Below are 16,287 nucleotides of genomic sequence, written 5' to 3' on the forward strand. Positions count from 1 at the left end.
ACATATTTATTTTGTCTTAGAACACATAGATGATCATTAAAATTCACCACTCAGTTAGTATGGGGCGCAAGACTTCTCCAGGAGTAAGGATCCATTGACTGAAGGTCAGCATGGGCCTCTTTTTTTTTTTAGTTTATTTATTTTCAGAGAGAGAGAAAGCATTAGTCGGGGAGGGGCAGAGAGAGAGAGGGAGAGAGAGAACCCCAAACAGACTCCACACTGTCAGCTCAGAACCCAATGTGGGGCTCAAACTCACCAACCCTGAGATCATGACCTGAGCCAAAGTCGGACACTTAACTGACCGAACCACCCAGGTGCCCCTGGGCCTCTTTCTTAAGGAGAAAATAATGTAAGGACGTGTAAAAAAAAATAAGTTAGGAATAGCGGAAGAGAAAACTACAAGGGTAAAAATTCATCAAAAATTATTTTAATATGTCCAAGTCCCAGCTGTGGTGAGCTGGGCTCTCTCTCAGGTCCCATGAGACTCCCTTGTAGCCTTAAAATAAATTTTCCTTTTTTCCTTAAATTAGATCAGATTATTTTCTATTTCTTGCACCCAAAAGAGTCTCTACAGCTCCCTGCCCTGGTGCGTCTGGTCCAGTCTTTTCTGTCCCACACCACCTCACCTCTGTTTGCATTCTCGAACCCACTCAGGTGGATTCTTTCACCAGAAATGGCGTCCCTTTCCCTTTGGCCAAGGCTACTCACAACCCAGGCACCTCCTCCATCATGAAAACACCTCCAGCCTCATTGGTGATCTGTCCCTCGAGTTTGTCCTCATGGTCTCTGCCACACAGGTTAGCGTTAATTGCATTCTGTAATGTGTGCTATGCTGCTCCAATGATCTTGTCTCCCAGACACACTGTGAGCTCCTCGAAGGCAGCACCATGTGTTCAGCGTCACAGTTGTATCTCTTGCAGTACCAGCGCCCAGCTGGATGCCTGACTTTCGGGCCAGGCAGGGGAGAGGGGCCTGAAGAATGGGAAGGTCTTTGTTTAGACCACATTGCTGCCTGGTGTCTCTTCTCTTGCCCTTCTCCCCGGCTCCCACGAGACTCCTCCGCCATCTTGAATGGGGCTCCTGACCTCACTTTCAGCAGGATGGGAGAGTAGAACCATCACCACGGGCCATGGAAAAGGTGATGCCATTTACAGGAGAGCCAACGTCACTGCCAGAAAAAGTAGGGTCAGCTAGCAGCGATATGGGGTGATGTGCATAAACCCAAACTTTGGATGAACTAAGCATCATTTCAACTTAATTTTGGAAATCTAAATATATGGAATGCATTAGCTGATTTTATTTTTGGCAGCAGACTTAACCATTCTAATCATGTTTTGCTCCAGCGAATTTTAAAATTAGTTTGCATTTCCTAAGCACACATCAGCTGGGTGAGGGCTGAGCGAGGGGGAGGAGGGAAGAGGGAAGAGGAGAAAGCCAGGCTGGGATTAAAACTTTCCTGGCAGATGCTTCATTAAGTGGATAATCCACATGCAGATACACGAAGCTAACTAGAGATGAGTCCTTGGCCTAGGAGAACCTGGTTACTGCGGCGCAAATAGGCACTGGCCCAGGATAATTAAAAATAAAGCACTAGAGGCGCCTGGGTGGCTCAGTTGGTTAAGCGTCCAACATCAGCTCAGGTCATGATCTCACAGTTTGTGGGTTCGAGCCCCATGTCGGGCTCTGTGCTGACAGCTCAGAGCCTGGAGCCTGTCTTCAGATCCTGTGTCTCCTCTCTCTCTGCCCCTCCCCTGCTCACACTCTGTCTGTCTGTCTGTCTGTCTCTCTCTCTCTCAAAAATAAATAAACATTTTAGAAAATTTTAAATAAGTAAAAATAAAGTGCTAAATTAAGGGAGGAAGAGGGGGAAAAGCTATTTACTGCCTCCTTCCTGGAAAAAGGGGAAAACTGCAAAAACAAAATTTCCGGGTGATGATAAATTTTCTCAATTTATTTGTAGAGTTGAGTCATCTATTATTCTCTGCTAACATGGTAGTGATGTTAAATGACAGAAAAATCCATGTTTCTTTTGAGAGTTCAGTGTGCTTTGCAAACATGATTTCTTTAGTCTGAGTCAGACCCTGGAGCTGGGGATGGGCCCCGATCTCTATTTCTGGGGTGGCTGACATGTGTCAGAAGTCTTTTCCAAGGTCTACCCGCACCCTCAAGGATATTATGGTAACAGACATTGCCATGCGTGGGACCACTGCTCTGAGCTAGGAAATTTCCATCCTATAAAAAACATCTTCACCACAACCCTGCAGCTTTCACTGAACCACTGTCTCCATTTACAGATGAGGAAACTGAGTCATGGAGTGGTTAAGTACCTTGGCTATAGCCACCCAGCCAGAGAGGAGTTGAGCTGAGGCCGGAATCCCATGTACCGTCCCCAGAGCCCGTCCTCTGTTGACGGCGCTGCCTCTCAAGATGTAGCTTCAGGCTGGAGAATTGAACAGAGTTCACTCTCCAATCCCCTTTTAGACAGGGTGGAGATGGAGGAACTCAAAAGGTCCTAGTGCTCCTGAGACTTCTGTGCTAGTCTTAGCTAACCTCCATGTCGCCTAAGAGACTGTCCCTAATGGCCAGCTGTCCCTCGATGATCTGCTCTGGCCTTGAGACTGAGGGCAGCCAATGGTATACTCAGTAGCCAGTTTTGAGGGGAAAAAAGAAAGCATGCAAGCTAATATATCTGGCCTCATCTTCATTAAATTCTGCCTTCATAGACCAACCAGGGTCTATGGTCCCTGTGGGCTAACTATCAGATGATGTTGTTGGAGGGTTGAGAGAACATGTCCAACGGGAGTCTAGTTACAGTAAAGACAGAAAACACTATGAGGAAATGTATATGGTTAAACCAACATTAACTTAAGGACTGTTAAAAAGGGGCACCTGATGGCTCAGTCAGCAGAGCATCCGACTCTTGATTTCGGCTCAGGTCATGATCCCGGGGTCATGGGATGGAGCCCCACATCAGACTCTACACTGAGCCGGAAGCCTGCTTAAGATTCTCTTTCTCTTTTCTCTCTCCCTGCTCTGCCCCTCTCCCCTGCCTGTGCTCTCTCTCTCTCTCTGTCTCTAAAATAAAAATAAAAGAAAAATAAAAGAAAAAGTTTAGTAATGTATCAGTTAGAAAAACAGAGCTAACTCACATGTATGTGGGATTTATATGTATATATGTATATGTATTACATATTTCATATAATATATAATAATATTGTCATTATATATATGAAATAAAGAGGTACATTTTAAGGAATTGGCTCACATAATTGTGGAGACTGGCATGTCTGAAATCTATAAGGCAGGACAGAAGGCTGCAAACTCAGGCATGAGTTAAACTGTGGCAGTCCTGAGGTAGACCTTGGCAGGGAAAGCTCAATTTTTTATCTTAAGGCCTTCAACTGATTGGATGTGGCCCACTCACCTTATCAATGGTGCGTTCCTTTATATAAGGTCAATGGTAGACGTCAACTACATCTGAAAAATACAAGAACACCTAGATTAGTATTGGACCAAATTACTGGGTTCTATAGTCAAGTAGACACAGGCAATTAACCCTCACAGCAGTGTCTCTAACACAATTGTTTTCACTCTTTTGTGTTCCCTTCCAATCATTATATATACATATTTTACATAGTTGTAAAAAGCTGTATTACAACAATTTACTACCTTTATTATACATGTAAGACATGTTTGTATACATAAAAATTTGCCGTTCTAATTTCTTATGTAACTTGTAAACTCTTTTTCATATTTATACAGCTGTCTCCTCAATGGGATTACAGGTACCATAAAACAGGGGACCATGTCCCATTGTCTTTTCATGACTATCATTCGTTATGGGGTCTGGCACACCCTAAGTGCTCAATACATATTGGTGAGAATAGGCTTTGTTGCAGAAAGCTAACGCTTACTGTTTGTAAGAAGCACCTCAGGATCAAAAGAGTATACCTAAATCCTCTTAGCCCATCACCTGTTGTTAAACACTGAGATTGTTTTCAGGTGTTTTTTTCTTTTCCTATCATAAGTTTTACTGGTATGAACTTCCGTGTGTACATTCATTGTCCTTTCATTTGAGTAACCCAAAGCAACGTTATACATGTCCTCCTTTACAGAGAATGCGGCCATAAGCAATCACACTGATGAGTCAAACTACAGATTACTTTAGAGAGAAGTATGGGTCAAAGTGATTATTTGAAAAGCTCCTTGGGATTAGAACAATAGCCTTATAATAACAACTAGTCACTGTGAAGCTCCCTACAAAACTGCCCCACACAACATGAGCTGTGGCAAGTGTGCTGTTACCTCTCAGCCCCACACCTGCCCTCTCCCGGGATGGAGCTGGAAGTCTGCGGACAGCTTCTTCCAGCTTCCTTTGCAGTTCGCTTCCTGTTAGGCTTTGCCAGACTGGCAGGAAAACCAAGATCTGAGAGGAGGGGAAATGTCCTTGTCCCTCTGTCTCTCTGTCTTCTCTCTTTCCCTCTCTCTCTGTTTCAATCTCTCCACTCATCTCCTGCCATCCTCTGATAGCGTTTCTTACATTTTCCCAGCTTCTGAGGCTGTGATCCGTCCAATGACCTACCTTAGATTCTGAAAACCCCATCATCACCCTGTTGTCCTCCAGCCTTAGATTATCTGAGAATTAATCTCTCCCTCTCTCTCTCTTTTACTCTTTGACTTTTTAAGATCTTTGTAATCTATACCTTGTATTAAATATCCTCTGTTTGAAACACCTAGGTTGGCTTCTGTCTTCCTGACTAGACTCTGATTAATATAATAAAGATAATTCTTTATGAGGTCCTGCTGGTTTTGCTCACTTTGGTCTCCAAAATCTTCACTTTAAGAGTCAATCCAAGGGGTGCGTTGGTGGCTTAGTCGGTTGAGCGTCTGACTTCGGCTCAGGTCATGATCCCGCAGTTTGTGGGTTCGAGCCCCATGTTGGGCTCTCTGCTGACAGCTAGCTCAGAGCCTGGAGCCTGCTTCCAATTCTGTGTCTCCCTCTCTCTCTGAACCTCCCCTGCTCCCACTGTCTCTGTCTGTCTCTCAAAAATAAATAAAAAAACATTTAAAAAGAAAAGAAAAGAAAAGAAAGGTTTCTGAGGGGTGCCTAGGTGGCTCAGGCTCAGGTCATGATCTCACGTCATGGGTACAAGCCCCACATCAGGTTCTTTGCTGATAGCTTGGAGTCTGGAGCCTACATCTCCCTCTCTCTCTCTCTGTCCCACCCCCATTCATGCTCTGTCTCTCTCACATGGGCGCATGCTCTCAAAAATAAATAAGCATTTTAAAGAAACTAAAAAAAAGAGAGGTTTCAGAATCAAATGAATTTGAGGAATGCTGAGTTAGATACATTTCCATAAACCTTTCTACTGTATGTTAATATACTAGTGTGCATTTTGAATCTCTATGGATGTTTCCTAATTTTTTTAACAGTCTATTTACACATTTTATAGTTGTGTGTGTATATAATACACCTTTAGGTATTTTAAGCTGTCTACATATATCTTCAGTCTCTTACACACACGAGTGCGCACACACACACACACATCCAGATGACACTTACATGCATATATACGTATGCATCTTAGAAAGCTTGCTGGCCGAGGAAAGCCTGTCCCTCCCAGAGCTAACCTTTTCTTAGAAATAGCAATGGACCCACCAGGGTACATCTCTCATATACGAACCAACCAATCTTTATAATCCCTGTCCTTCCACAGACTTCCTGCGCTCCAAGCCTCGTCCTGATTTGCTCCATATATAGATACACAGTAACGTTTATCTCCAGTAAGTCTTTAAAAAATTCTTTTCATGTCTTCGCGAAGATGCGAAAAGGTTTTTGTAAAGACTGAACTCACACTTTGTGGCGAAAACCCAACACCACACAGGGAACCAAACATACAGACACGTTACTGACTATCAAGATCATAGGATTATCACATGTCGCTTCCTCTTCTTTCCCTAAAGATCAAGATTAACCGTGAAAGGGACAGTTCCGACCCCTGCCCCTTGCTTCGGACTAAATTGTCAAGCTTCTTCTTTGAAAGACATGGTTATAAATCTCAGACCTGAGTTACCTCACTGTGAGCAGGGCAGGCTTTAAGTATGAGACAGTTACCGTTCTCGTTATTTTTCTTTCTTTTCTCAGGAAATTACAAAGGAGTTCTTTGTAAATACACAAACAGAGCCTTAAAAGGAAATTCACAGAAACCTAGGAACAGAACACTAGTTAAGCAAGTTCTTACAAAAACCACAATAGAGAACCAAAAGCTCATTTGAAAGTAAGCATGGCCCCTCTCTCTCTCCCCCTCCTTCTCACCCTCTTTCCCCCCTGCTCCTGCTGGGTCCCTTTCTTCATGAGGTTGCTTTACTCCCCTCTCTCCACTGCCGGAGTCATGGTACCTTCAGTGTGCACACTACTACCGGTGGCCATCCAGCCTCAACTTGCCATAAGTTCATCTGTCATCCCCGGCCACCCAGCCTCTTGGTGTTTCTGTCACTTGATTTCTGTGGGTGGCTTCACTTCCCCCTGTTTTCAGCTGAGAGCTGTGTGATAATGAAACTCTCCTCCTCACACGTGAAGTTCTGCATTTTATCTCTGAGCAAAAGAATTCCGAAGGCCGGGGTACAGAAGGAGGCTTTTAAAGCCCTTTTGGCCAGAAGAGATTTTGTCCCGCTACCTTCCTAACTGACGTTTGCCTCAAGTCCAAATTTAAAATGGCTCGCCATTGGCATGACCCACCCTCCCTCTGCCCCAGGCCCAGTCTCACTTCCCTAGGGGTCTGCACCCAGCCCCACCCACCTGACCTGCCGTCATTCCCCTTCTACTTGCACATCCAAATAGGCTGCACCCTCTGCCAAAAATTCTCACCCTCTTTTTTCACCTGGTTAGCCCTACTCACACTGGAGATTTCCAAGCAGCTGCCACTTCCCTGGGGATGCTCTCTCTGCTCTCCCTGAAGAGGTCCAAGCTCATCCCCACTCACCACAGTCTCTGGCGGCATCACAGATTAGATTTATTGGAGTGGTTGTTTCACAAATTACTTCCTCCCTCCTACCTGTTTCTGTTCATCACTGTATCCATAGCAGCCAGCAGCTGGTGGTCTCTTAATGAATATTTGCCTGTATCCATTCTCTCGGGAACCATAGTGTTTATTTCTAAGCTCCCTAATTGGTCTTTTGTAAAAAACAATTTGTTCTTGTTTCATAATTTCCTGTTCTTGTTTCATGGATATCATGTTCTCTTTTATCTCCTTAAGGATATTAAATATGATTGTTTTAAAGCCCGTGCTGCCAGCTCTGCTGTTTGTTTCCTTTTGTGTAAGAATGTATTTTATCATCACTCATTCATTTTGGAGGCTTTCCTCAAATGTTTCATAACGTTTCACTGAGTGTCATTCTTCTGTGGCAGAAGTTGCTCACATGTAGCCAGAGTGGCAGCTCCCCTTTGCGTTCTTGAGGAAAAGTCACTCTTTAATCACCTCATGCTTAGAATTCTACATTTCCTGCTCACATACTTTACCTCAATTTCTCTCCAAAAGAACTCTAGGTGGTGGAAAGAACATGTCTTATGGTTACATTTTACAATTAAATAAACTAAAATTCTGAGAAGCTGTCTTCTAAAATCAAGTAGTTAATGAAATACCCTAGCAAAACTGACAGCAGACCACCTGGTTACACACTCCACATTCATCACACCACACTATTGCTTCCACTCACATGGATCTGTTCAGAAGTGGGCACATTCGTCAGGGTTTCCAGTTACAAGGGACAGAAACCTGGCCCAAGCTAACAGACCAAAGAGACAATTTCTACAACCCAGAAAAGGTGAATAATCCTCCTTCTCCATCTCCTGCCTCTGCTCCTCTGTGTTGACTTCATTCTCTCCTTGCACAGATTCTTTTCTCCACATGAAAAGTGCCTGGCCTCCGGCAACCCTATCCCACCATCCCTGCCTTCCTACTCCCAGAGGAAAGAGAGAATTTCTCTCTCCCTGCTTCAGTTTTTAAAATCCTCAAGAAGGACTCTGGTTGGTCCCGTTTGTGTTACGTGCTCACCTCCCGAGCCAATCACTAGTCATAGTAATAAGATATCATTGCCCTGATCTAGGCTATGGACCCACCCCTATGGCTGGACGGCAGGGCCGAACAGCAAAATCACATGAGTGGTTTTTCAAAACAAGAGTGTATGTTCCCCTTGTTCCATAGATCACCTAATAGGGTTTATGTTGGATGGCTGCTCAGTAAGTTTTGTACCCATGGGAACAGTGATCAGCAAATGGGTCCAGAGACATAGCTGTATATTACAAAAATCAGTCAAGCTTCAGCCTGACAGAAGCTGAACTTGATTTTCAGACTCTGGGTTCAAATCCCAGTGGTGTTGTTTAAGAACTGTGTGACCTTGGACAATATGCTTAACTAGAATACTTGAGTATTTGTTATTCTCTTGGGCAATATATTTAACTTGGCAGATCATAAGCCCTCAAGAGTTACAAATATACCTCTCCTAACATCTATTTCCTTCCTAACTGTCCAGAAAGCAGTGATTCCCCACCAAGATTTTGCAGCATTCCCAGGAATATTTTTGGTTGTTTCAAAATTTGCCACAAAAGTCTCAAAATGTTTTACTAAAAGTTGCTTTAGTTCCTTTCACTAAAAATGACTATATTTGTTTCTGCTTTTTATAAAATTTTTTAAAAAATTTTTAATAAACTTTAAAAATTTTTTTGTTTATTTATTATTGAGACAGAGAGAAACAGAGCATGAGCCAGGAAGGGGCAGAGAGAGGGGGAAACACAGAATCTGAAGCAGGTTCCAGGCTCTGAGCTGTCAGCACAGAGCCCGATGTGGAGGTCGAACCCATGAACCATGAGATCATGACCTGAGCTGAAGCTGGACGCTCAACCGACTGAGCCACCCAGGCTCCTGTGTTTCTGCTTTTTAGAAGGAAAGCATGAAATCAAATAATTAGAATTAAACAAACACAAGGGGTTGCTGTGGACTGAACTGGGTTGCTCTCAAAATTCAAATGCTAAAGCCCTAACCCCCAGTACCTCAGCCTATATGACTGTATTTGGAGACAGGGCCTTTAAAGAAATAGGTAAGATTAAATAAGGTCATATGAGTGGGCCCTAATCCAATATGACTGGTGTCATATGGGTGACCGGTGTCCTTATATGAAGAGAAAGAGACACCTGGGAGTGTGCCCAGAGGAACAACCATGTGGAAAGAGAGAAGAAGACAGCCATCTGCAGCCAAGGAGAGGTCCTTGATGTTGGACCTCTAGTTTCAAGAGTGAATGGAAAACAAGTTTTGTTGTTTAGGCCCCCAGACTGGTATTTTGTTACAGCAGCCTGAGCAAACTAATACAGGGAGGTCACAACTTAAAAAAAAAAATGTAGGGGTCACTATCTCTGATCAAGAGGTCCATGTCTATGCAAACTCTATCATGTTGAGACCAGATCCTACTGTTTCTTCCCATATTTATTTCAAACTCTTCAGTGGTAGGCAAAATTACAACAGCAGATTAAGCTGGATTTGGCCCAGCAGATGGCTTCAAAACATTTCCTCCCATCTTAGCCTAGCCTCATCTTCCCAGACCCACGGAAGCCAGCTCTTCCTGTGCCTTTCCCTGTCATGCCATGGCCAAGGACCTGCCCTTTACAGACCACACATGAGTCTCTTTATTAAGTCATAGGCATTGCTGTGCCAGTGGGTGCCCCATTGTTTAGAGAAATGTAAATCATTATTATACTTTTAAAAAGCTCCCTTTTAGGGCACCTGGATGGCTCGGTTGGTTAAGAGTCCAACTTCTGCTCAGGTCATGATCTTGTGGTTCATAAGTTTGAGTCCCATGTAGGGCTCTATGCTGACAGCTCAAAGCCTGGAGCCTGTTTCAGATTCTGTGTCTCCCTCTCTGCCTCTCTCTCTTGCTCTCTCTCAAAAATAAATAAACATTTTAAAAAATTCTTTGAGAAAGAAAAATGTCTATTCAGGTCCTCTGCCCATTTTTTAAATCATGTTATTGTTATTGCTTTTATTGAGTTGTATCAGTTCTTTATATACCTTAGATATTAACTCCTCATCAGAAATATGACTTGCAAACATCTTTTCTCATTCAATAAGTGGTCTTTTCATTTGTCAATGGTTTCCCTCACTGTGCAGAAAAGCTTTTTGGTTTTATGTTGTCCCATTTGTTTATTTTTGGTTTTGTTTCCTTTGTCCTTGGAATCAGATTCCCCCAAAATATAACTACAATTAATGTCAAGATGCCTTACTGCCTATGTTTTCTTCCAGGAGTTTATGGTTTTAGGTCTCCCACTCAAGAGTTCAATCCATTTTGAGTTTATTTTTGTGTGTGGTTGTGAGAAAGAGGTTGAGTTTCATACTTTTGCATGTCGCTGTCCAGTTTTTCCAGCACCATTTATTGAAGAGATTGTCTTCTTTCCATTGGATATTCTTGGCTCCTTTGAAAATGATGCCTCTGGTAAGGGTTTTGGGGAGAGTTAAATGTGACTGTGTGCATAAAAGTACCAGCATGTTGTTTGGCACATTAGGTGCTCAAAAATCGAGAGCTACAACAAGATACTCTACACATCTATGAGAATGGCCAAGATCCAAAACACCGACAACATCGAATGCTGGCGAGGATGTGGAGCAGGAGGAACTCTCTGTGCCCACACTTGCTGGTGGGAATGCAAAATGTTGTGGCCTTTCTGAAAAGAGTTTGGTGGTTTCTTACAAAACCAAACATACCCTTACCATGTGACCCAGCAATCACACACCTTGGTATTTACCCAAAGGAACTGAAACCATTTCCACATAAAAACCCACAAGTAGGTGTTCATAGCAATTTTATACATAATCTCCAAAACCTTGGAAGCAGCCAAGATGTCTGTCAGTAGGTAAATGGATAAATAAACAGTGGTATATCCAGATGATGGGAGACCATTCAGCATAAAAAGAAATGCGCTACCAAGCCATGAAAAGACATGAAGGAACTTTAAATGCATATTACCCAGTGAAAGAAGCCAATCTGAAAAGGTTATACACTATATGATTCCAACAATACGGCATCTGGGAAAGGTGAAACTACAGAGATGGTTAAAACTCAGTGGTTGCCAGGCATTGGAGGGAGGGAATGAAGTATAGCTGGAGAACAGAGGATTTTTAAGGCGGTGAAAATTCTATGTGTGTTACTATAATAATTGGAATGCATCATTATATATTTGTCTCAGTGCATCTAACGTACAACACCTAGAGTGAATCTTTGTGGATCTTTCTGTGATGATCTGCTAGCGCAAGTTCATCAATCGTAACAAATGTACTACTCTGGGGGGGGGGGTTGTGGATAATGGGGGAAGCTATGCATTTGTGGGGGCAGGGGGCTTATGAAAAACACTGGTGCCTTCCTCATAGCTTTGCTGTGAACGTAACACTGCTTTAAAAAAATAGAGGCACCTGGGTGGCTCAGTCAGCTAAGCGTCTGACTTCGGCTCAGGTCAGACTTCGGCTCAGGTCATGATCTTGCAGTTCATGGGTTCAAGCCCCGCATCAGGCTCTGTGCTGACAGCTAGCTCAGAGCCTGGAGCCTGTCTTCAGATTCTATGTCTCCTTCTCTCTCTGACCCTCCCCTGCTCACGCTGTCTCTCTCTGTCTCTCAAAAATAAATAAAAAACATTAAAAATTAAAAAAAAATAAAGTCTTAAAACAAACAAAAAAGCAAAACAAAACACTGGCGGCGGCAGGGATGGGGGCATGCCTGGGTGGCTTAGTCAGATAAGCCTCTAACTCTAGATTTTGGCCCAGGCCATGATCTCATGGTTTGTGAGATCAAGGCCCGAGTGGAGTTCCAGGCTGATATCACCGGAGTCTGCTTGGGATTCTCTCTTTCCCTCTCTCTCTGTCCCCACCCTCTCTCTCTCAAAATAAATAAATAAACTTAAAAAAAAAATGGGGCACCTGGATGGCTCAGTTGCTTAGGCAACTGACTTTGGCTCAGGTCATGATCTCACGGCTTATGAGTTCAAGCCCTGTATTGGGCTCTGTATGACAGCTCAGAGCCTGGAGCCTGCTTTGGATTCTGTGTCTCCATCTCTCTGCCTCTCCCTGCTTGTGCTCTGTTTCTCTCTTTCTCAAAAATAAATAAGCATTAAAAAAAATTAAAAACAAAACAAAACAACACTGTGGCTAGCAGTACTTCTAGCCTGGCCATTACGGAATTTGGGCAAGTTACTTAGGGAAACGGGACAGCTTTCATTTATTATCTCCATGCAGCAGGCCTTGCTCTGGGAGTAGGGGTAAGGGACAGGGAGTTTTTGTTCAGTTCCTTGGGGGAATGAGCCTCAGGCCCAGAAATGGTCTCTGTACTTGGAGTTCTGGTTTTTTTAAATGTTTATTTATCTTGGGGAGAGAGTGAGAGAGAGAGACAGAGCATAAGTGAGGGAGGGGCAGAGAAAGAGGGAGGCACTGAATCCCAAGCAGTCTCCAGGCTCTGAGCTGTCAGCACAGAGTTCTACGAGGGCCTGGAACCCACAAACCGTGCCGCCATCACCGGAGCTGAAGTAGGATGCCTAACCAACGGCGCCACCCAGGTGCCCCATGGTCCTCGCACTTAGATACAGGGGACATCCTTCCCTTCTTATCCTAGCAAAATATTTCCTTGTTTGTGGCAAATGTGATCAACTCAACCCAACCCCAGTGAAGTTTCGCTTCCTTGGGACTCTGCCTTTCCCGCTCAAGGTGAAGCCCAACTGGGAGACACTCCCACCCCCATGCCAGGCAGCCCCCGTTCTTCCCCCTCGGGTCCCCTTCCTTTCTTCCCACAGAGAATCTCCGGCTTCATTTCCATAGGAAACCTGGGGAGGGCAAGAGGGAAATTCCTTCCTGGGGCCCCTCTCCCCACACTCCGTAAAGCGATTTTTCTCCCCAGCCCGGGGGCTTCTCTCCTGCTGCTCGGCGTTTCCCCAGCCTCCACAAAAGAGGCTGCGGGTGAAGATTTTTACATTTAATTTCATTCCTCATCATTTTTACCCCTTTCGGATAGTTCACATCTGAGAGTCTCGGTGGATTAACTGGCCAATCAGATTTCATTATGAGCCCAAGTAGTTCTTATCATTAAACCTGTAATTTATTTCTTCTGTGTTTCATAAAATGTGAAATATTACCATTCTCCAGGAGCTTGAAGAGAGCAGGGATGCTCCATTAAGTCCAACACTGCTCCTCCGTAAGAGACCATAATTATATGCGAATTTTTTTCCAACAGCTAAGTTTCTACTTGCAGATGCTAACAAAAGAAATAAGCTTTTAATCCAAACATAATTAATATGAATTACCTCCCCAGTACACCCTGGCTTTGCACCATTAAACTTAATTTTTGTTTTGCATGATAATTGTGTTATCATTACCGTTTATAGGAGAACTCAGGGACCCTCACTTTGTTTTCAGTCAAGACCAAGGGGACTGGAAATGACTTCCCTCTCCTCTGCGGGCCAGAAGCCTGCTGGCCAGACCCCGGACCTGGCCCCCGCGTCTCCGGAGCCCGCCCCCGGGCGGTGCGCCACATGCGTGACCACAGACTCTCTCCGCCACAAAAAGGAAACCCATCCCTCCTCCCACGGTGGAGGCTCTGCTGGGGCTGCTGCCTAATCATCAGCATCGGCGTCACCATCAGCATCACCATCACCATTATTATCATAATTGTTATTATTGTTCCATCCTGTAATGAGCACTGCACAATTTCTTTGCGGCATGCTCCAGCTACCCTGCCGTTGGGTGTTTCTGCTGACTACCTGGGGAGTCCAGGCTCTGGATTATTTAAGCAGAGCCCCAGGTAATTTCCGATTGAGGACCAAAGCCCTGGGTTTTATTCAAACTTCTGTCCAGGACGCATTTCAAGGCCACTTTTCTCTCTCAGCCCTGTGCCTGGGTTGGCCCCTTTCTCTTTATACTTTTAAGGAAGATTCTTCTTTTACAAATCTGAGAAGGAAACTAATACCTTTAGAGCTGGGCACCATATATATATATATATATGTTTATACCCTTAGAGCTGGGACATATATATATATATATATGGTATATATATATATATCATATATATGTATATATATATGAGATAGGAGTCATGGATATATATCATATATCTCATATTTAATATATATTGAATTTCATATATATACGAAATTCTCACAGAATCTAGCCCATTCAATAATGCTTTGATTGCCTAATATATAGGCATTTTTTCATCAGTCAAAGGATTATTGAACGGGCAACTAGGGTCTACTATGGACTAGATTCTGTGAGAATTTCATATATACATATGAAATATGAGATAGATAGATAGATAGATCCATGATTCCTATCATCAAGGAATTTATCATCTAGTTTAGGGAGGAATAGAGATGCCCAAATGTTTAAAAAGAGGAACGGAATTATATAATCCAAAGCAACAACACCAAAGATGGGAAAGGGAGCACCTGCTGGTGCGAGCATTCGTGGAAGAAGAGATGGCAGACGTGGTCAGGGAAGATGTAGAATGGAAGCGAGCTTGGGCTGAAGGATTTGCAGAGGTGTCATCGTGGAGCACATGCGGGTGGAGAGGGGGGGCACAGGCCAGGAGGAAGGAACACACAAGGCATGGTCTAGGATGGTAGGTGGTAGGGGTGTCAAATTAGCTATGGGCAGAGTAGCAGTGTAGAGGAACAGTGGCAGATGGGAAAGGTCATTTGGAGTCAGAATATGAGAGTTCTAAACACCAGGTCAGGTTATAGGGAAGCAGGGAATATTGTAAAGTGAGGGGGGGTGATTAATGGAAGTGACTTCTTTAGCTAGTCAGTCTGGGAGCACCCATAGGAGGGTTAGACCAGGGAGAGACTGAGGCCATTGAGGCATCCATGGCAACAGTGAGTGGAGATGAGGGGCTTAGGTCAGATGGGACAAAAAGAACTGAAAGGAAGAATACTAAAAGAGAACCCACAAAACTTGGTAAGAAAAGGAGTGAGAGAGTAGCAGATGGAACACATGGGAACTTACCTTATTTCATAGAAATGATCACCCTGGGTCTACTACAGAGCACTCAAAACATGGTGCACGGTGCCTGGCACAGGACAAACACTCATGACTATTGGCTTTTGTTACTCATATTAGTATTAGTGTTTCATCCTGATTTATTCTCTCAGCCTCCGTGTGGAACTGTCCAGCATAGCTCTGTTATGTGTATTACATAGCCGGGCAAGGAAAGCCACTGAGAGACTAAGGAATGACCCACACATAATCTTTTTCCTTTTTTACTGACCAAAGCAACCGCTGTTGTCTCTCAGACTCTTTCCCCAACAAAATTGTTTAAAAAAAAAAAACAGGATGTTGAAGCACCTGGGTGGCTTAGCAGTTAAGTGTCCAACTCTTGATATCGGCTCAGGTTATGATCTCACAGTTGGTGAGATCGAGCCCCATGTCAGTCTCTGTGCTGAGCCCGGTGTCTGCTTGGGATTCTCTCTCCCTCACTGCCCCTCTCGTATTTGCTTGTACACTCACTCATGCCCCCTCTCTCTCTCTCAAAAATAAATAAACATTAAAAAAAATTGTAAGCTGTTGAAAGACACATTCTTGCTTAGAGAGAAGGCTTTATAAAAATTTTTAATAGAATAATGTATTCTATTAATTTTTGGCAAATACACACACACACACACACACACACACACACACACACAAAGATTTTTTTAAAAATATTTCCAGGGCACAGTCAGTTAAGCATCCGACTGCAGCTCAGGCCATGATCTTGCAGTTCACAAGTTCAAGCACCGCATTGGGCACCGTGCTGACAGCTCAGAGCCTAGAGCCTACTTTGGATTCTGCGTCTCCTTCTCTCTTTGCTCCTCCCCCACTCATACTCTGTCTCTCCCTCAAAAATAAATAAAACATTACTATATGTATATATATTTCCCATCCATTGCTACCTATGGTCCTTATTGCATTTTGTCAGTTTTTTTCTTCCAGTCCTTTTTCTGTGTTCTGATCGACATTTTAATGTAATTATAACCATTCAGTATGTCACCATTTCCCAAACCTTCATTCTGTAGAACACTAATGCTTGGGGATGATAGTCAACGTTGGTTGGATACAGAACTGCAGGGTGAAATAAGCTCAGAAGCAGTAGGTCAAAGCCCAGAACTTCTCAGAACCTTCGGTGTTGATGTGCATTGGGAAGTCCTAAGTGGGACATATGACATCAAGCATTTCCCGAATATATTTGACACTGGAGTAGGATTCCAAAATCACACTCTGGAAAAACGCT

The 16,287-nt window shown here is 43.6% G+C and overlaps 1 long non-coding RNA gene across 1 annotated transcript; it reads right to left on the reverse strand.

Moving 5' to 3' along the window:
* Positions 1-407: 407 nt before the first annotated feature.
* Positions 408-13,573, reverse strand: LOC115290100. Its single transcript, XR_003907968.1, has 3 exons — positions 13,403-13,573; positions 3,425-3,477; positions 408-1,168 (listed from the first exon to the last, which is right to left on the reverse strand). It is a non-coding gene; the product is annotated as an uncharacterized LOC115290100 (long non-coding RNA).
* Between the last annotated feature and the right edge of the window lie 2,714 nt (positions 13,574-16,287).

The sequence above is a fragment of the Suricata suricatta genome, chromosome 1 (assembly GCF_006229205.1).
Source record: "Suricata suricatta isolate VVHF042 chromosome 1, meerkat_22Aug2017_6uvM2_HiC, whole genome shotgun sequence".
NCBI lineage: Eukaryota > Metazoa > Chordata > Mammalia > Carnivora > Herpestidae > Suricata > Suricata suricatta.